The following is a 20,267-nucleotide window of genomic DNA, read 5'->3' on the forward strand; positions in this document are numbered from 1 at the left end:
AACACTGAGCACAGTACCTCACACACAGCAAAAACTCAACAAATAGTAGTTATTTTCATTAGATTTAATGACTGCTTTAGTGTATCCTCTTTCTAAATTTTTCTAAGCATTATTGACACAGCTGTGATTACAATTTGCATTTATTTGCTTCCTGACATTTTTCTTGTAACAACATACACATTATATATGTTCCAACAAACATTTCAGAAACACAAATTCCAAAAATGCTGTAAAACTCTATTACGTGGGAAATACCATAATTTACCTAACCTACAAGCTCTCCCATAAAGACAGCTAATTTCTGATTTTCCCTAGTATTAATACAAATAATGCAGTAGTGAGTATCTTTGTGGATAGAGGTTTTGTTTTTCTTCTACATTTAGCATTATTTCTTTACTACAAATTTCCAAAAGTGAAATGACTAAGTTTTGACCAAATTTATTTCCCCATGGTTTGTAATCAATTCACATTTACCTTTTTGTGTGGTCTGAAAAATGTTTATCCACTGCCAATTATTTTTCATGCTCTTTTATACAATCCGATGACAAAATCAAGCCATTGAAATTGGTCAGCCCTATTGAAAAAATAGTGTAATATGGTCACAGTCTCCTAACAGTCTGTGTACAGCAATGTCAGCCTAGCTTCGTGAGTCAAACCAGGGAGATGGGGGGAAATTTTGGCTGCCACAGCCTTGAGTGCGGTGAAAAAAAAAAGAAAAAGAAAAAGAAAACCAGCACTCTGAGTAATCTAGTAATTGGGTTCTGCCCTCTCATGAGCTGACAGGAGACCACAATCACGTGAAACAACCACCAAAGATGGTAACAGCTCAGCAAGAGTGACTTGGGCTTAACAGGTGCAGAGTCCTGGCTTGGAAAGGGGGCTTGGCTTACCGGGCTCTGCTGCGCTCTTCAACCTGGCTGCAGGGGCATGAAAGGGGCTGAAATCTGGCCCAACCCCTGCCAAGCAGTGAAGCCTAGTGTGGATATTACCCTTCCAGAAGGATCCTCCCAGAAAGAGCAGATTTTTGCCACTCATCTACCCAGGAGAGGTGCTACTTTCGAATTCACACAGAGGCTGTGTGTGCCACATAGGTTCCTGACATTCCTTTGAGTGAGGAGCCTTGACCTGACAGGAAGACAGCTAGAGAGCACTTAACTGTTGCTTCCCCAGAGTCAATTCCTTGTGGAAACTTTCTGTCCCTGCACCTGTGAAATTTGCTTAATGGATTTTGGAGACCTACGGTAAGATGGAAGATGACAGTCCTCAAAGGCCAGGAATCCCAAGGTGTATTACTTGAGCCACTCCTAAACCCAACAAAATTTCCCTTCTAAATTGCTATCCCCTCCCAAGTCGGTATCTTAATTTAGCTAATTTTGTAGCCTAATGGTGAAGCTACAGATGCTAAATGAGAAAAGCCTGGATTAGAATTCTGCCTTCACTAAAATAGTATCTGTGTGATCTCACGTTCCTCCTTTTCTGCAGATTCAGGAAATAGAAGCACCTGCTTTCCACTTTTCAGGGTTGTTTTGAGGACTAAGCGAGATACTGTGCATAAAGTATTTGGTGTGTTTTAAGTATTCCATAATGGTGGGCTCTCATTGTTATTGTGCATTTGAGCCACCTTTGCCCCCTACCCCTTGTTTTGGGTAGGGAGTGGGTTTCTTCCCCTTGTGATGGGAATATTTCCATTTATCTGTGTTATAGTCTTGGTTCTGGGGTTTGCATGCTGAGTGTAGCAGGAAGGGAGGAGGAAGCACTTACTTCTAAAGGGCACAGAATAGTTGCCACCTTCGTTAGCTATTCCTTTTCTATTTCCTATTCACCCAAGAGGAATTCCATGTGTCTCCTCGGGCGTCTAGCACTGCCAGCAAGCAAGAGCACACACTTCATTCCCTCCGATTAAAATGAGTAGGCCAAAGGGATGAAATGTTCCTTTCGGCACTCACTCAGGTAAATTGGTTCTCAGTGTTTAAAAGGAGAGAGGGGGAACAAGAATGATGCTCTGTGCCAGAGTTCTGTCTTAAGTGCTTCCAGTCCTCTGGCAAAAGCTGAATGCGCATAGCCCCACCCAGGCTTGAGGAGACTTCTCCCCACAGCATCTGTTTAAAATAAAAATATTGCCATATGTCAAAGGAAGGTTTGAACCTTCCCACTGCTCCTCTCTCGCTCCTTCTCTCATAATGGAGGTAGAAGATTTAATGACAACCGAACTACCCTTCTGTTGCAAGGAGAGACTAGATTCAAGTCCTGTGATGGGGAGGAAGGACAGGAACCTAGAGGCAGAATATTGAATTCCAGGCCTCGTTATGTCCTTTATTAGCTTTGTGAGCTTGGAATAGAGACTTCATCTTCTAGAAAGAAGTAGTCTTAAACTTAGGGTCCTTGATTGTGTCTTGCTTATGAAGTATCTTTGCCAAATAATTCAATGTGAATCTAATCAGACCACTAGATCTAACTACCAGTTTACAGAAAATACAGGGAATGGAGGAACATGTTAAATGACACCACAGTGATATAATCAGCAAAATCTAAAAGGTGAGAAATTTACAGGGCAAATCACTCTCTTTCTTAACAAGAGAATGTCAAGGAGACAAGGAGCCCTATATAGCTGATAGAGATTTAAAAGAGTTCATCAAATGCAATGTGTGAACTGTTTTTTCTTCCAATGCAAACAAAGCAACTGTAGAAATACATTTACGGGAAATCTGAGACATTTGAACAGGGTTTGGATGTTTGATGACTTTAAAAATCACTGTTATTTTCTTTGGAAGTAACACTGGTAGTGCCATTGTGAAAGTTCTTCTTGGAGATACATACTGAAGTATGTATGGATAATAACAGAATGATATGATACAGAAATAGTATGTGTGCCATTTACTTCAGAATAATTTAGTAACAGAAGACAGATAGGGAGAGCGATGATGTAATAAGATCTGTCTTGTGTCGATAATTTTTGCAACTGGTCAATGGACTTATGATATATTCTCTCTAATTATAATATTCTCTCATTATAATATTCTCTCTAATTTTGTGTATGTTTAAAATGTTCCATCATAAAAGGTTAAAGAGTATGAAAGAATGTGGGCTTTGGAGTGAGGAAGACTGCCTAGATCTACTCTTATTGGCCCAATTAACCTCTAATTCAGCTCCCTCATGAAGGAAGAAAAAATAGCATCTGCCTCATAGGATTGCTGTAGGTACGAGGAAAACACTTGTCACCATGCCTGGCATGTGATAAGTGCCCAGTCAATGTTAGCTCTCATTATTAATAAAACAAGAGATTTGGTTTAGACTCATTATCTTCTGTAGTTCTTTTCAACTCAAAGGGTCTCTGATTTCCAACCTATTTCATCATGTCTTGGCCCTATTTATTTTCTCTTCTACTCCACATTCATGTTTCTGGAAACTAACTTCCTCTAATGTTCACCTCCCTTTGCCCAAGGCACCTGGACTCTTCACCTGGGCAGGCAGGTGTCAGTTCCATAAGGCGTGTTGGACTGATTCCTGGATTGGCAGGTGCAGGTTTCTGATTTCTTCACCTGTTCACTCCCTAGCTGGCTCTTTTTCTAGTAGCTTCCTGTTACCCGAAAGGAGAGCTCAAAGCTTCAGGAGGAAGGTAGAAATTGGAGTGGAGAAGGGGATGCAGGATGCAATTACATCCTGACTCTTAGCATGCCTCCCCAGTTTCCCCACCCTGCAGCTGGGCAGTGGACAAGAGTCAGACTCCTGGGTGCCTGGCCCAGCTGTTTCTCCCTGGCAGTGTGGAACTGGGCAAGGCACTTGATTTTGCTCGTTTGTAAAATGGGGACAATAATAGCCATGTTTTTGTTAATACAAAGCTAAGAGTGTAAACTCCAGAGCCAGGTTAGAATTTTGGCTCCACCTTGTATTAACGGCGTGATTTTGGATTTCACTGTGACACAGTTTCCTCACTGGAAAGTGAGAATAGTAACAGGATCTACCACATAGGATTATGGTGAGGCTTAAATTGAACAGTGCCTGGCACAGGGAAGGTACTCAGCAAATGCTGGTGGTTGTTACTGTCTTTGTCTGGCCATCCTGTTGCACAAAGCATGTTGGGAGCTCACTCCGGTGCCTGGCACCTCACTCAAGCCCTTCTTTCAGGCCCATTTTATTTCCAGACCAGCCCAGGCATCCACCCACCAGCAGTTGGGGCCAGCAGGGTGTACAGTGAATGTGTCACAGACCAAGGTCATGCAAGGAGAAACACTGTCACACCCATCCCAGTTTCAGACTTTTCCTTTGCCTCAAGGCGCTTTGGACTGTAATCCTTCCAAAGATGAACCTGGGGTGGGGTACGATGGGACAGGGAGGAGGGAAGGAAGGACAGCCACGCCCTGTGGGCTTTCACGTCTTGTGTGAAGTAAGAGACTTCCCCCAGGAAGACCAGAGAGGGAGGTGAGGCTGGAGAAATAGAACAAATCACCCCACCCTGGCTACACCCAACTGCTCCTATGGGCACCTTGAGGCCACAAACTGTGGGTCAGGAAGGGGCCCTACCACCTGGGGCCTGGAGCTGTAAGTTACTCCCCTCTTTGGTGCGGCGGTTTAACTCCTTAAAGCTTCTGACTGACTCATTACTCAGCATTGGATGGAGCCCAAGACACGTGGAAAATGAGGATGGAACCCAAGAAAACAAGAAGGGCGGGAAACACCAAGGGATTCAAATCACAAAGGCAACAGCCCTGTGAAAAATTTGTCCTGAGCTAAGCCTGGTGGAGGGGCTTGATGTAGGCTAGGGCCACCCAGTGTCCTCCCTCCGAATTACAGGGGTGGGGATGTTTGGTCCCTGGCTCTGTTAAGGCATCAAATCTACTTCATGACTTCAGACCCCATACTCATTAATATACGGTCTTCCTCACCCCCTATCCCCTGACCTCCCCAGAATATAGAATTGTAGGCAGGGAAAGTTGTAAGGACAATTGGGCCCTGTGCTCCCTCCTCTGGGTGTTGAGAAAGATCTGGAATGGAATTAGCTTTGTGGGGATTTCCAGGTGCCGAATCCCTGGAGCATGTTCGAACTGAGCTGGGCTGTTTTCACCTGCCTGATGAGCGGCAGGCCAAGCCACACCCGGTTGTGCCAAGTCATGGGTCCAAAGTGTTTGTCGCAGCATCTCAGCAAAGACGTCAGGCTGGATTTAACAGAAACAAAGCTAAAATGATCAACAACACCAAAAGCCCAGCTATAGGGAGTGATCTATCTTTCAGCTTAGTATATATTTGAAAATGTAAGATAAAGAAAAATCTTATTTCAGAGTAAAAGGAGTATGTGATTTTGAAGATCTGGGCATTAGGGTCTCAGCTCCAATGGTCAGGGCTGTGCGTGAGGAGAGAGGCTGGTGAGGAGAGCTTTGTCTATAGCACAGTAGTTGGAGGGATTTTTTTTCCTGCCTTCGACTTAATACAGACAAAGAAAGGATTTGTTGAAAATGACACAGCCTACTCTCCATAATGAGAACCATATTATATTTAGTATAGAGAGAATATATGCAACACATTTTAAAGCAGGGGTTTTACACTGCCTCCCTCCTTCCACAATATACTCAAGGAATACAACACTTCCCCAGGCTCCCTGTGGTTTTTTTCTCAACGGTGGAATGGGGATGTGAGGCCAACGCTTCGGGAGAGGATGCCTGTGGGTCTGAAAAGGAATGATATGAGCTGGATTAGGTCTCCTTGCTTGTAATCCCAGCACTTTGGGAGGCCGAGGTGGGTGGACTATCTGAGGTCAGGAGTTTGAGTCCAGCCAGGCCAACATGGTGAAACCCCATCTCTACCAAAAACACAAAAATTAGCTGGGCAGTAGTGGCACACGCCTGTAATCCCAGCTACTTGGGAGGCTGAGGCAGGAGAATCTCTTGAACCCGGGAGGCAGAGGTTGCCCTGAGCCGAGATCACGCCACTGCGCTCTAGCCTGGGCGACAAGAGTGAAACTCTATCCAAAAAAAAAAAAAAGAAAGAAAGAAAAAAAAAGAAAAAGAAAGATATGTTGGGATCCTAACCCCCAGCATCTCAGAATGTGACTTTATTCGCAGATAGGGTCTTTACAGAAGTAATCGAGTTAAAATGAGATCCATAGGGTGGGCCCTAACCCAGTGCGACTGATGACCTTGTAAAAATGCAGAATTTGGTCACAGACAGACACACACAGAGGAAAGACAACGTGAAGAGAAACAGGGAGAAGAGGGCCGTCTACAAGCCAAGGAGAGAGGCTGGAACAGATGTGCCCCTCACAGCTCTCAGAAGAAACCTATCAGGCAGACACTTGGGTCGCAGAGTTCTAGGCTCCATTACCATGAGACAATAAATGTCTGCTGTTTAAGCCGCCCAGTTTGTGTTTAAAGGCAGCCCTGGCAAACGAATACCAGGGACAACAGTGATTCTGCGATGCACACTGTCCCCCAACCTGCCAGCCCTCTCCTTGGGACCTGCCATGTCAACAGCATGGAGACTGCAGGGCCCCAGGTCTGTCTCCAGTTCCCCCGCATGAACCACTGTGGTACACCCATAATCGGAGGGTGGGGAGACAGTCTGTGCTGGTCTGATCTGTGTCTTTTCGAGTCCAGAGCAGCTTCTAGATAGCTTTTTCCCTGTGAATCGATTGGCTGCCTCAGTCAGTGGTTGGCAGAAAATCCCAGGCTTCCCTTGGCTACAGCCACGTCTGGTTCCGGTTTCATGAGGGACCTAGGTTTATGGGGCAAACTCATCCAACTGGAGCCTCCATGGCTAGAACTCTCGGGTTCTCTGTCACAGCTGAGCTGTCTGGAGATCAATTCTGCAATCCCTGCAGTTCCCAGGTAGGAGGGGATGGTTTAGCAAAGCCCACCACCACTTCCAGAAAACCAACTCAAAACGCACTAGATACACTCTCTTTATTGTAAGACTACAAAGAAATAAAAATAAGAATACACGTTTTGTACTTTGTATTTTCATAAAGAAACATAGGTAGGGTTAAAAAAAAAAGTAATAAAAATGATTTACCAACAAGGGAGAAAAGGAAGAGGAGAGATTGGATTAAGGGAACGAAGTGGCAGCGAGTGTACTTCTCAGGTATACTATATTTTAGAATTTTGGCTTTTGAGTCATGTAAGTGAAAGACCCACTCAAATAAAATTTTAACTTAAAAACTGTACTATTCATGAAAAGGGGCCCAGAGTCCCATTTTTGCATTGGAAACACATCCTAGACAATTTATCCAAAGGTAGCTTGCTTTAAATGTTATGTTACCCTATTTTAATAATGGTGACAGTCTATTTGTTTAGCATGAACGAGGGCCTGTAGAACCTGTTGGTAATAGTGCCATAATGGGCATTCAATGATGTAGTGTCATTCACAGGACCTTGATCTCTTAGTCTGGGCTTCCTAGGGAACCCGCTGAGTGGCCTTGGACTCAACCCTGTACCTTTCTGCTCCTCAATTCCTCATCTGTGACACCAGCTTAATTCACCTGTTCTGTGTGCTCATAGGCTGTTATCCGGCTCAACTGTGAAAACGCTTTGAAATCACCATTATCATCATCCTCATGGTGGAGTTTTCAGTTGTGCATGTACAACTGGAAGCCATTGTGTCAGAAGCGTTTGAACCAGAGCAACTCCATCTTGAATAGGGGCTGGGTAAAATGAGGCTGAGACCTACTGGGCTGTGTTCCCAGGCAGTTAAGGCATTCTAAGTCGAAGGATAAGATAGGATGTCAGCACAAGACACAGGTCATAAAGACCTTGCTGATAAAACAGGTTGCAGTAAATAAAGAAGCCAGCTAAAACCCACCAAAATCAAGATGGCAATGAGGGTAGGATCCTCACTGCTACACTCCCACCAGCACCATGACAGTTTACAAATGCCATGGCAACATCAGGAAGTTACCCTATATGCTCTAGAAAGGGGAGGCATAAATAATCCATCCCTTGTTTAGCATATCATCAAGAAATAACCATAAAAATGGGCAACCAGCAGCCCTTGGGGCTGCTCTGTCTATAGAGTAGCTATTCTTTTATTCCTTTCTTGTCTTGTCTTTTTTTCTTTGAGACGGAGTTTGATTCTGTCACCCAGGCTGGAGTGCAGTGGCATGATCTCGGCTCACTGCAACCTCCACCTACTGGGTTCAAGCAATTCTCCTGCCTCAGCCACCTAGTAGCTGGGATTACAGGCGTGTACCACCATGGCCTACTATTTTGTATTTTTTTTTTTAGTAGAGATGGGTTTCACCATGTTGGCCAGGCTGGTCTCGAACTCTTGACCTCAGATGATCCGCCCTCTTCGGCCTCCCGAAGTGTATTCCTTTACTTTCTTAATAAACTTGCTTTCATTTTCGTCTACGGTCTCACCCTGAATTCTTTCTTGTGTGAGATCCAAGAACCCTCTCTTGGGAGTCTAGATGGGGACCCCTTTGCTGTAACAAGTGTACAGTTGGAGGCCATTGAAAAACAACCACGCCTAACATGGGACATGATACCATCTTAAGAATATTTGTATTTGTCTCTCTGACACTGTCTGCGGACTACGGTCACTCAAAGGATGGATGTGGATCTCTTGACTTTCCAGCTCTCGCTTTCACCAAGCATTTTGACAAGGGTTGGAGGGGTCCTTTAACAAGAGGTATAGGCGAAGGAGGTAGGAACTAGTCTCTTCATCTGGACCAGAGAAGGAACTCTGGTTCTGCAAACAAATGAAAAGCTTAGGAAGGCCTTATCCTGACAGAATTCACAGGCTTCTAATCCTCTCCCTTCCCTACCTTAAAAACACACAAAATTAAGGAAAAGACAAGAAAGGCGGTAAGATTCTTGAAAGAGCTTTCAAAAATGAGAAAAGAAAAACAAGAGAATAAACAGCACAATGTGTCCTGATATGTTAATGTTTCCCTTTCGTTTTGCGTTTTTTTTCCCCTTTCCTTCAAAAAAAAAAAAAAAATCTAGGATTTTGTCTCCTCTAAGGAGAAATTAGGAAGGAAAATTTGACATAATCTCCAGAGCTGTAAAACTTCTTTGTATGCCGTCACTTGAGTGCTTTTTCTTACATTCCCTTAAGTAGCCAACCTACCATGTGGCGAGTTTGTGAAGCCAGGAAGGGAGGCAGTAACCCGAGAGGCGCTGCAGGGCGGCTCCCCTTGGCGAGGGAGGGCAGGCGGAGCCCCAGCTCCTCCCAGCCGGCTGAGCGCTCGGCCCCTCCTCTGGCCGCAGGGGAAAAGGAGGAGAGACCTACATTTAAAAAGGCAGGAACCTATCAACTGCAGACTGAGAATTCCCATTCGTGAGGTCAAATCGAGGTCAAGAATTTCCTAACCATCTCTGAAAACCCCCTATTTAGGGGGTCAAGTCAGGCTGGCAACACCCCAATCATTAACTAAATCTAACTTGATCTTCAAAAACACAGCCTAGGACTGTTTTTCTTTCTTTCTTCTGCCTGAATGTTTCTCAGTGGCATTTCTGTTACTTCCTGTTTGTGACCGGGCTTTCCTTGCCCTACTTCCTTTTTTAGGGGTTTAGGTTGCCTCCACGGCCATTTCCACTTCGATGGATGGAAAAGGGGTGTGTGTGCGTTGGATTGGAAGGGAAACAGCTCACATTTATTTTTATGTTGTTAAACGCTTTTCTCATGCATTCACATTCTTTCATTTATGTTCTACAGCCACACTATGAGACCAACAATATGATTATGCCCAAATTACAGATAAAGAAACTGAGGCTCCAAAAGATTAAATAAGATGTCCAAGTTCACTCATCACATAAAGGCACAAAACCCGGATCTGCGTTCCAAGGGTCTGAAATCCAAAGGGGCTTGGGGATTTCACGAGGTCTGAATCTAAAACTGAAGTTCTTTTCATGTATTGAACCCTTAAGGGAGACCTAACTTTAACTTATTTGGCAAAACTTTCTTCAGGGAGGACTTTTATTCAATCTTTATTACAAAGTTTATTCTTCAAATGTAAAGAAAAGACTTAGCTTAGTGCCTTCCCCAGAGCAGTGGGAGAATTATGAAAGACGTACTATTGCTTTTTTTTTTTTTTTTTTGGCAACCTCTCTGCTCTGCCGTCTTCACCCTGGCCATCCCAGGGCAAGCTGGGGCGTTCATTGTTGCCCCGGAGCCAGGGCTGCACTTCCAGCGTCAGGCAGTAGGGGGAGCATGTGTGCAAGAGGAGGAAAGCGGCTCCAACTCGGGCAGGAAACGTCTGAGACCATGTGTCCTTTCCCGGCTCCGGTTGAAAATTTAATTTTTTTGCTGCCTAAATGCTTAGAACCCATGGCTCCAGGCTTCTCTGCAAAAATTTATGCTTACTGATTTGTAGGGTGGGAAAAACCAGCCTCAGGGAGTTGTAGAAAAAGATTACATTTGTCCACTGGATCAGAGGAAGTAAAAACCTCCACACGGTTGCTGGGGAAGGATCCAGGCCTCCTGGCCCCCGCCCCTATGAGAGGAGGAGAGGACGCAGAAGCCCGCACTATGGGCCGTCCTGGGTCCAGGCATCCCAGGGCCTCCACCTGAAACCTGCCAGAGAAGACAGGATTTTGTACAGTCCCTAGCGAAAGAATTAGAATGTACACAGCAAATGGGGAGAAACGTTTGTGTTTTTTCATTGTATCCCTGGCTTCTGGAACAGCGCAGGTGGCGGCCTGGCTTCTGGTACTCACATTGACAGAGCCTGTTAACTTAGGCTGTGCTTTGACAAGCGCCTTGAAGTCAAGTGGAAAAGAAACAAATGTCCTAAGCTTGGGCTCGTACTAGGTCTGGAATAACTTTGAGTGCTGGCAGGTCACCTCTGCTCTGGGATGTAGCTTTCTCCCATTTCTCCTTTCTCCATTACAACTTCAGTTTCTTAACCTGGGAAAGAAGTTTCAAAACTGCAGCAGTGGAGAACCCCGAGGGCTGGCTGGCAACAGTGTCATTCAAAGGAAAACAGAAAAGAACCAAAAGCTGATGTTTGCCTGCACTTTGGATTTGGATATAGAAGACAACTGATACTCTTTTTTTGATGGTGGTTATTTATAGAAAACTTTGGTCTTGGTTCCAAATACACATGAGATTTGTATTCTAATGCACCTGTTCCTGTGATTTTTTTTTTTTTTTTTTTTTTGGTTTAAAATGGTGACTTCCTAGGGTATTTTTCTAGACCAGTAGAAAAGACGTTAACCAAAGTTTCCTGTAAAACTACCATTTAGGCATCTCTGCTTTCATTCTGCTCTGGGGTAAAAACTCCCTTCACTCTGAATAAGTTAGAGAAGTATTCAGAGTAGCCGAGATGGAAGTGGACAAGATGTGGACCCACTAAGAGTAGAGGGCAATAATCTTTGGATCTCCACCCCTCACAGGATTTCCCCTAATGTAAGATGATACCTGTGTATTATTGGTATATATCATCATAGAGGTATCTATGTGTCCACAATATAAAGTGATACCTATATATGGAACTTACAATCTTCTGGTACAGTTCTCACTTCTCATGGCCCAAGAACCCATCAGAAAATTTACTTTTTATTTGCAAACAGTCTAGCACAAGTAATTAACAATTAACATTGATTTAGTACCCTCTAGGTGCTAGGCATAGGAAACAAAGATTAAGACCCGCTCTTGAGGCTGGGCATCGTGGCTTATGCCTGTAATCCCAACACTTTGGGAGGCCGTGGCGGGCAGGCGGGGGAGCATCACTTGAGATCAGGAGTTTGAGACCAGCCTGGCCAACAACCCAAAACCCTGTCTCTACAAAAATACAAAAATTAGCTGGGTATGGTGGTGCACACCTGTAATCCCAGTTACTCCAGAGGCTGAGGCATGAGAATCGGTTGAACCCATGAGATGGAGGTGGCAGTGAGCTAAGATCATGCCACTGCACTCCAGCCTGGGCGACAGAGCTAGATTCTCAAAAAAAGAAAGAAAGAAAGAAAGACCCACCCTTGAATAACTCACTCTGGTAAGGGAGACATCACATTCTAGGGTATGTGTGTTTCCATATGTAAATGACAGGGAGGAGTGTTTTGAGGAAGGAAGGCTCTCCTTGGATGAAGCAGTAGGTTCAGGGGCTAGGAGCCTCAATACTGGAGTCAGCCTGCCAGGATTGAATCCTGGCTCCATCATTTACTAGCTATGTGACTCTGGGCAAGTTTCTAGACCTAGCTGAGCCCCAGTTTTATTATCTATATACTATGGGGAAAATCATGTTCCCTATTGTCATGGTTTTTTTTTTTTTTTTTTTTTTTTTTGAGGATTCAATGGGATGGACCCAGTAAGCACTCAATATGTGTTGGTGATGATAATGGTGATGATGATGGTGGAGGTGGATGAAATAGAGAAGGCTTGACTGAGGAATTCAGCAGAAGAAAGAGGGAACTGTGGAAGAGGGAAGAACATTCTAGATGAGGCCTGGTATTCTGGGTTTTAACAAGCCCTCTAAGTGATTCTGATGCACACTAGGGTTTAAGAACCACAGAGTCATGGCAAGCTGTGGATTTTAAGAGAATCATATTACTTAGATTTGAATTTTGGAGAGAACACATTGGTGGCTGGATGAAGGATGCAGTGGACGGAGGAAGATAAGCAGCAGAACAATGAAAGTGAAGTGCCTACTGGGTCCAAGTGAAAGATGACGGGGCCTTGAGCTCAAGTCATTGTGGTGGGAATATGGAGATAGGGGAAGGTGCATGATAGGTCATGGGGGAAAGGGAGGAGAGAGAAAGGGAAGAGCTACTAGACATTAAAGAGGTAGAATTGACCAGATTTAGCAATTGGGTTTAGAGGTGAGGAAAAGGAGGCAAGGGTGAGTCCAGGAATAGTGGACATAAGACTTTTAGTACCAATGACTAAATAGTGCCTCTGTGGTCTTGATGAGGTTGTTCCTTTGCCCTCTCCCTCCTTCATCAGCTGCCAAGGAGACTGAGGGCACAGATTGGCACCCTTGCAGGAGGTCTGGTTCCCCTCTGGAATGTCCCACTCCTCACAGTGCTCTGCACTCTCTAACCACACCCACCACCTCCCCATCGCCCCCCACGGTCAAGGGAGTGATTCCACCACCCTCCGTTGCTGCCACATAGGCAGATGAGTCACTCTCCCAGAACAGCTGGTGGCCAATGTACTTCTCTCTTCCACAGTCTGGGAACCCTTCCAGGGCCTGTCCCATTCCCTGAAAAAAAAAAAAAAAATTTTTTTTTGACCTACCCTTTAATGCAAGCTCTCTTAGCAGAACCAGCCACCCACTTCTCCAGGATCAGAGGATCTCTACTCCAAAATGACACTGAAGTTATTGCTCTGCCTACCCTGGAGCACAGATCATGAATTCATTATGACTTCACTGTTGCCACATCTAAAGTAAAAGACGATAGGAAGGAAAGGGATGATGGCTGCTCTGAGAATGGCATGGCACATCTCCTTCCTCCAAACCAGTGTTCCTCAAAGTGTAGTCAGTGCACCACCTCCTGCATCAAAACCGCTCGTGGCTTTGGTAAAAATGCAGATTCGTAAGCCCCACCAAATCATGGAGAGTGGGGTGAGATTAAAAACCAGGAGACACACATTTCTTATAAGCATTCCCAAGTGAGTCTTAAATTACCTGCTGAAAACCAATAATGAAGGCACTAGAATTTCCTTTTGTAGTATTTCTCAACCTACTCCATAGCTAGGGTGACTTCACAGTTCTAGGCCTTCCTAGCCTGCTTGGAGGAAGACAGTACTTCCTTTCCTAAGGAAGAATCTTGTAGCGTTTACCAGATCAGTGCTTACGCTATTCCGTTCCTTTCTTCGAGGTATTGCATGGGGTAAGGGGCAGCATGCAAATTAAGCACATGCACATAAAATAAGTCCAACATAGCTGTTTAAAAAGACAAATTATATGCATTCTCATCCTCAAAATGATAGTGTTAGGTCACCATTACAATGTTCCTCTGTGTCTGGAGTTGGTTCCTTCTGGTGGGTTCTTGGTCTCGCTGACTTCAGGAATGAAGCCGCGGACCTCATGGTGAGTGTTACAGCTCTTAAAGGTGGTGCGTCCGGGGTTATTTGTTCCTCCCTGGTGGGTTCGTGGTCTCGCTGACTTCAGGAATGAAGCTGCAAAGCCAGGCGGTGAGTTTTACAGCTCATACAGGTAGTGCGGACCCAAAGAGCAAGCAGCAGCAAGATTTATTATGACGAACGAAAGAACAAACCTTCCACACCGTGGAAGTCTGTCCGGAATTGGTGGGTTCTTGGTCTCACTGACTTCAAGAATGAAGCCGCAGACTTTCGCGGTGAGTGTTACCGTTATTAAAGGTGATGTGTCTGGAGTTTGTTCCTTCTGATGTTCGCACATGTTCGGAGTTTCTTGCTTATGGTGGGTTCGTGGTCTCGCTGGCTTCAGGAATGAAGCTGCAGAACTTCACGGTGAGTGTTACAGCTCATAAAGGCAGTGCAGACCCAAAGAGTGAGCAACAGCAAGATTTATTGCAAAGAGCGAAAGAACAAAGCTTCCACAGTGCGGAAGGGGACCCGAGTGGGTTGCCACTGCCAGCTGCCACTGCTGGCTGGGGCAGCCTGCTTTTATTCCCTTAACTGGCCCCACCCACATCCTGCTGATTGGTCCATTTTACAGAGAGCTGATTGGTCTGTTTTACAGAGAGCTGATTGGTCTATTTTACAGAGAGCTGATTGGTGTGTTTACAAACCTTGAGTTAGGCACAGAGTGCTGATTGGTGTATTTACAATCCCTTAGCTAGACATAAAGGTTCTCCAAGTCCCCCCACCAAATTAGCCAGATACAGAGTGCTGATTGGTGCATTCACAAACCTTGAGCTAGACACAGAGTGCTGATTGGTTCATTTACAAACCTTGAGCTAGACACAGAGTGCTGATTGGTGTATTTACAATCCCTTAGCTACACATAAAGGTTCTCCAAGTCCCCACCAGATTAGCTAGATACAGAGTGCTGATTGGTGCATTCACAAACCTTGAGCTAGACACAGAGTGCTGATTGGTGTATCTACAAGCCCTTAGATAGACATAAAGGTTCTCCAAGTCCCCACTAGATTCAGGAGCCCAGCCGCTTCACCTAGTGGATCCTGCACCCGGGCTGCAGGCAGAGCTGCCTACCAGTCCTGTGTCATGTGCCCGCACTCCTCAGCCTTTGGGCAGTTGAGGGGACCAGGTGCCGCAGAGCAGGGGGTGGCGCTCGTTTGGGAGGCTCGGGTCACGCAGGAGCCCACGGTAGCGGGAGGAGGTTCGGGCATGGCAGGCTGCAGGTCCTGAGCCCTGCCCCGCAGGGAGGCAGCTGAGGCCCAGTGAGAATTCAAGTGCAGCACTGGCGGGCCGGCACTGCTGGGGAACCCAGCTACTGGCCGAGGTGCTAAGCCCCTCACTGCCTGGGGCCAGTGGCACCGGCTGGCTGCTCCGAGTGCAGGGCCACCAAGCCCACGCCCAGCTGGAACTCATGCTGGCCTGCTAGTGCCACGCGCAGCCCCAGTTCCCGCCCGTGCCTCTCCCTCCACACCTCCCTGTAAGCAGAGGGAGCTGACTCTGACCTTGGCCAGCCCAGAGAGGAGCTCCAATAGCGCAGTGGCGGGCTGAAGGGCTCCTCAAGCACGGCCAGAGTGGGCACTGAGGCCAAGGAGGCGCCGAGAGCGAGCGAGGGCTGCCAGCATGCTGTCACCTCTCAGAAGGGAACCCAAGCGCGTTGCTGCTGCTGACTGGGGTGGCCAGCTTTTATTCCCTTATTTGTCCCCGCCCACATCCTGCTGATTGGTCCACTTTACAGGGTGCTGATTGGTCCGTTTTACAGAGTGCTGATTAGTGCGTTTACAATTCTTTAGCTAGACACGGAGTGCTGATTGGTGCATTTTTACAGAGTGCTGACTGGTGCATTTACAATCCTTTAGGTAGACAGAAAAGTTCTCCAAGTCCCCACTTGACCCAGAAAGTCCAGCTGGCTTCACCTCTCACCTCTTTCAAAAGACAAATAAAATGTGCTCCCAAATTTCAAATAGTAATATCGACTTCCCACTCAAAATATTTTGTTAATTGTTTTCTTGGTTGGAGGAATGGATTTCTTCTAAGTTGGGTCCTCCCTCACCTTTTCCCCGTGTGCCCAATGACTGACCAAGGCCAGCCAAGCAATCTGTGCTGGCTGAACTAGGTTTGTTGCTGTGCAAAGTTAACTGAGCACCTCATCATATTACAGGAAGGCGACATCATCAAGGTGCTTTGAACTCTGAGGAACATAAAAAGGCAATAGACACATAGGTTCAAAAAGGATTCTGAAAAATAAATTAGTTAGGGAGTTCTGAATAATTGGATTTGGTTTACCTGTTCAGCAAGTATTCATTGAGTTCTGAACATAGCATTGAGTTAAGGGCTGAGGAGATGTAAAGGTGGAAAAGCCATGATCCACACCCTTGCAGAGTATGCTGTATGGCTGGCAAGTCAACACATGCACCTCAACATTAAATACCAATACAAGGCAGTAAATGTTAATGAGTGGTTGGACATCAAATGCTGGTGCCGTTCAGAGGAGAGGGAGAGAGATCACCCAGGGCTTGCAGTCAAAGAGGGCCTAAAGCTGCCCTCAAAGTTTGCAGGAGATAAGGAGAGACCGAAAGCATTGATGGAGCTCTTTAGATAGAAACCTAGTGAGCAAAAGGCACAGCTCTGGGAAAGGAAACCATCCATGCTGGGGGTAATTAGCACAGGGATCAGAGTGAAGCCTGGGTAAGGGTTGGAAATGGCAAAAGATGAAGTTCAGGTTTCATTTCTAAACATTTCTCAAGTACTTATAAGGTGTCAGGCACTCTGTTCAGCCCTTGACTGACATTTTCTTGTTTAAGTATAGCAACAACATTAAGGGGTCAGTATTAACTCGTGTTTCATTGTAACATGAGGAGGCTGCAGCTCAGAGAGGTTTGGTAAGTAGCCCAAAGTCACACAGCAAGTAGGTGGAAAAGCCAAAAGGCAAACCCAGTTCTACCTACGTCCAAGTTTGTGTGTTCCTTGGGAGCTCTTTTTGTCCTTTTTTTCACTTCTCCAGATCATACTCCTCCTTGCAGCAGAGCTTAGCAGAGGGAATAAAGTGAGGCCAGGAGGCAATGTGTCCCATCCTGCCCGTGCTACCCATAGCCACTGCCTGGCAAGGACCATATTTCTTGTCCCACTCACATGGCCCTGGGCATGGTACCAAAGCCAGGAAGGGGTGGCCAATATCCCTTCTTTGGCCTTCTTGGTCCTTCTGCTTTATGTCTGTATTTTTGATATCTTTGACATGTATTTTCTAAAAAGCAGAAAAATAATAATGGAATTTGACTTGCACTGTGCTGTACGCTCTACATGTCATATGGCTCAAGTGAGATTTAAGTTCAACAGTGAATAACAGGAAATTCTCTCAAAATGGATTTTTGTAACGGTTAGTTCATTCCTCTCTTAAAAGAAATCCACAGATCAGCAGTGTAAGGGCTGTATGATGGCTCCATGAAGCTTCAGAGAGGCCCTGCCTCCTTTCTTCTTAGTCTTCTACCATCTTTATTGTGCTGCCTCTTGGACCAAGATGGCTGCTTGAGCTCCGGCTATCACTTCTGTTCTCTAACCAGCAGGAAAAGGAAGCAGGTAAGACACCATTGCTTTCTCAATTTAAGGGCCTTCCCTAGAAGCTGATCACAGCATTTCCATTTATAAGTCACTGGCCAAAATGTAGTTAAATAGAACAACTGACTGTAAGAATACTTAGAAATACAGTCTTTATTTCAGGCTGCCATGTGCCCAGGTCAAAATCCATTACTAGAAAAGAAAGAGAGAATACATATTTAGGTAGACATGGAACAGTTTCTGCCACAAATCTATTAACTTAGTTGATCTTTATTATCATACAATCCTATGAGTTGGATACAAGTATCCTCACTTTATAGATAAGGAAATTGAGTCTCAGAGAGGTTAACTCGTCGAAGGTCACACAAGCTGTTAATGAAGGAGCTGGGACTGAAGTGTATTTATCTGACTCTAAAGATGTTCGGTCCTCACCCCTACACCTTAGACACAGAGTGCAAGTATTGAATTGATATTTATGGGTTTTTTATTGGGTGCAGGGGGAGTGTTTTTATTTTTCCTAGCTAAGATGTAGGCATACCCTTCATACCTTAATTCAACTGAGAAAGTGTTAACATTTTCCAAAATAAGTGTGATTAGGAAACCAAGGAGCAACAGAAACCACAATGTAATGAAATGGCTGGGCTTAGAGAGCGCAGATTTAGTGTCCTGAAATCATGAAGGCCCAGCCAAGTCTGTAGAGGATGCGCAGGCTCACCTTAAAGGGCACACAGGCCTCGGTGCCTCTCCTGGCCTTCATCCAGTTGTTCTTAAACTTGCCCAGGGCGAGGTGTATTCATCAACGGATGGTTCCACTAGCTCAGCTTTTGTGATGTTTGGCTTTGATCTAGGCTAGTACCTGGGCCTCTTCTCCCTGCCATCTCATGCCAGCCAGTGGGTCCATCCTGGGGCTGGTTCACTGCATGCTGCAGCCTCTATCTAATGTCCTAAGTGAACCAGCACCAGTCCAGCATCCAGTCCTAGAGAAAACCTCCATCATGAAGCTAATTAGCATAGCAAAGGTGAAAGACACACCCCAGCCTGAGGAATGTCAAAGCCTTTTCTCTTCTCAGGTTACAGAAGACTTCTTATTTCCCCAGGTGTTTTCCGCAGATTATTCTGGCACTTCATCTCCAGCCAGGAGAATAATGAACCAAAGAAGTCAGTTTTAGTCCATATAGTACAGTGGTCTCTGCAGAAGGCCGGCTGTCTTATAACTAGACACATTTTTGTTTCTGAGTGATTTTCTCTCTCCCACCCTCTCTCCCTCTTTTTCTCCATCCTGCCCTTCCTCTTTTTCTCCCTTCCTTCCTTCCTTCCTTTTACTCCCTCCTTCTTTTTCCTCCCTCTTCTTCCTTCCTCCCTCCTCCCATTCCTTCCACCCTCTTGGTTTCTCTTTTCTTCTCTCTCTTGCTTTCTTGCAGGGTGCATGTGTCTGTGTGTGTGTGTGTGTTTCTATACTTGATCTTAGCCAAAAGGCTGAGAACCCGTGCGTGTGAGTATTTCTATAAGAGAGCAGACACAGTGCGTGCACCCAGCCAGGAATGGGATTCAGTGTTTTAAATGACACCCAGCAAAAAAGTCTTCACCTGAACTAGGAAAAGAGAGCGCATTCGGAAAAGCCTTCTCGGAAGACGTGGCATGGGGACGCCAAAACAAATAAGCATGGAGACAAGAACTTTTGAAAACAGAACGATTTGTTCTCAGGCTCTTCTATCAAACCGCCAGTCTTTTTGCCTGTGTCTAGGAGCCACCACCCTTCTGCAAGGAAATGAACAGCTACTTTGAAGCTAACAAAGCCACCTGAAGAGGATCGTGAGCCCTGGTTCTCTTGAACCTGCCTCCCTGGTTAGTTGCATGATTCAGGGTTTGTTTGCCAGAGAAATGAATGATTTAGGATCTTGTGCAGCTATTTTTCTCTTTAGAGAAGTTTTAGGTTTTTGTGCAAAGGAAATGCTCTAGAATGAACTGAGTTCCTCCACATCCCCATTCAGATCTTTCAGACTGGAAAAGTCTTGGCTTGGACCGTACACCTTCCAGCCTCAGACACCAATGCCTTTATCAGGCCCAGCCCCACATAACCCTAAATGTGCAACAAGAAGGCACTGCTGACTTCCTCCTACTCCTCCTCCTTCTGTGTACACAGCCGTTATCCAGCTGGAGTGTCTGTCTGTCTGTTGTACTTGAAAGAAAGATGCTTTGTTCTCACACTTCGAGTTAGAACAACTTTTATCCACACTGACTTGTGAAGGCCCAGGATGCTCCTGTGGGACCTTGTTCACTTTCAGGATTTACATTACAATCCTGAATTCAGCACTCAGAAGAGATGTCACTGATTGTCTGAGAGTAGGCGAAATCCTTTCTCTTTATGAAATGCTCCATAAAAAAAACAAAACAAAACAAAACCAGTGTCTACTTTATAGCTGGAAAGAGTCACGAGTGTATCACGCACCTGCCAGATTTCACTTCTTTTTGGAAAAGATAGTGCATTCCCACATATTATCATGCAGTCTCCCAGAAGGTTTGCCAGGCAGGAAGCAGAGTGAATGACACAGATTTTCTTTTCTTATCACCCAGGTAAACTCGTTGCTCCTCATTTTAAAATAATGACTTAAAAAAGATTTTTAAACCATAACTTATAGAAAAAAACCTGACCACTATAGAGGGTTTCATGTTAGATCAGTAAAAGTTAATTAGTCCGGTGTGCCACAATGTTCTTAAGCACT

At 45.3% G+C, this 20,267-nt stretch overlaps 1 long non-coding RNA gene across 1 annotated transcript; it reads left to right on the forward strand.

Moving 5' to 3' along the window:
* The first annotated feature begins 549 nt into the window (after nt 1-549).
* On the forward strand, nt 550-3,290 carry LOC134732802 (uncharacterized). Its single transcript, XR_010116349.1, has 2 exons — nt 550-1,241; nt 3,061-3,290. It is a non-coding gene; the product is annotated as an uncharacterized lncRNA (long non-coding RNA).
* Nucleotides 3,291-20,267: the final 16,977 nt, after the last annotated feature.

This window comes from Symphalangus syndactylus, chromosome 16 (assembly GCF_028878055.3).
Source record: "Symphalangus syndactylus isolate Jambi chromosome 16, NHGRI_mSymSyn1-v2.1_pri, whole genome shotgun sequence".
In the NCBI taxonomy this organism is placed as follows: Eukaryota; Metazoa; Chordata; class Mammalia; order Primates; family Hylobatidae; genus Symphalangus; species Symphalangus syndactylus.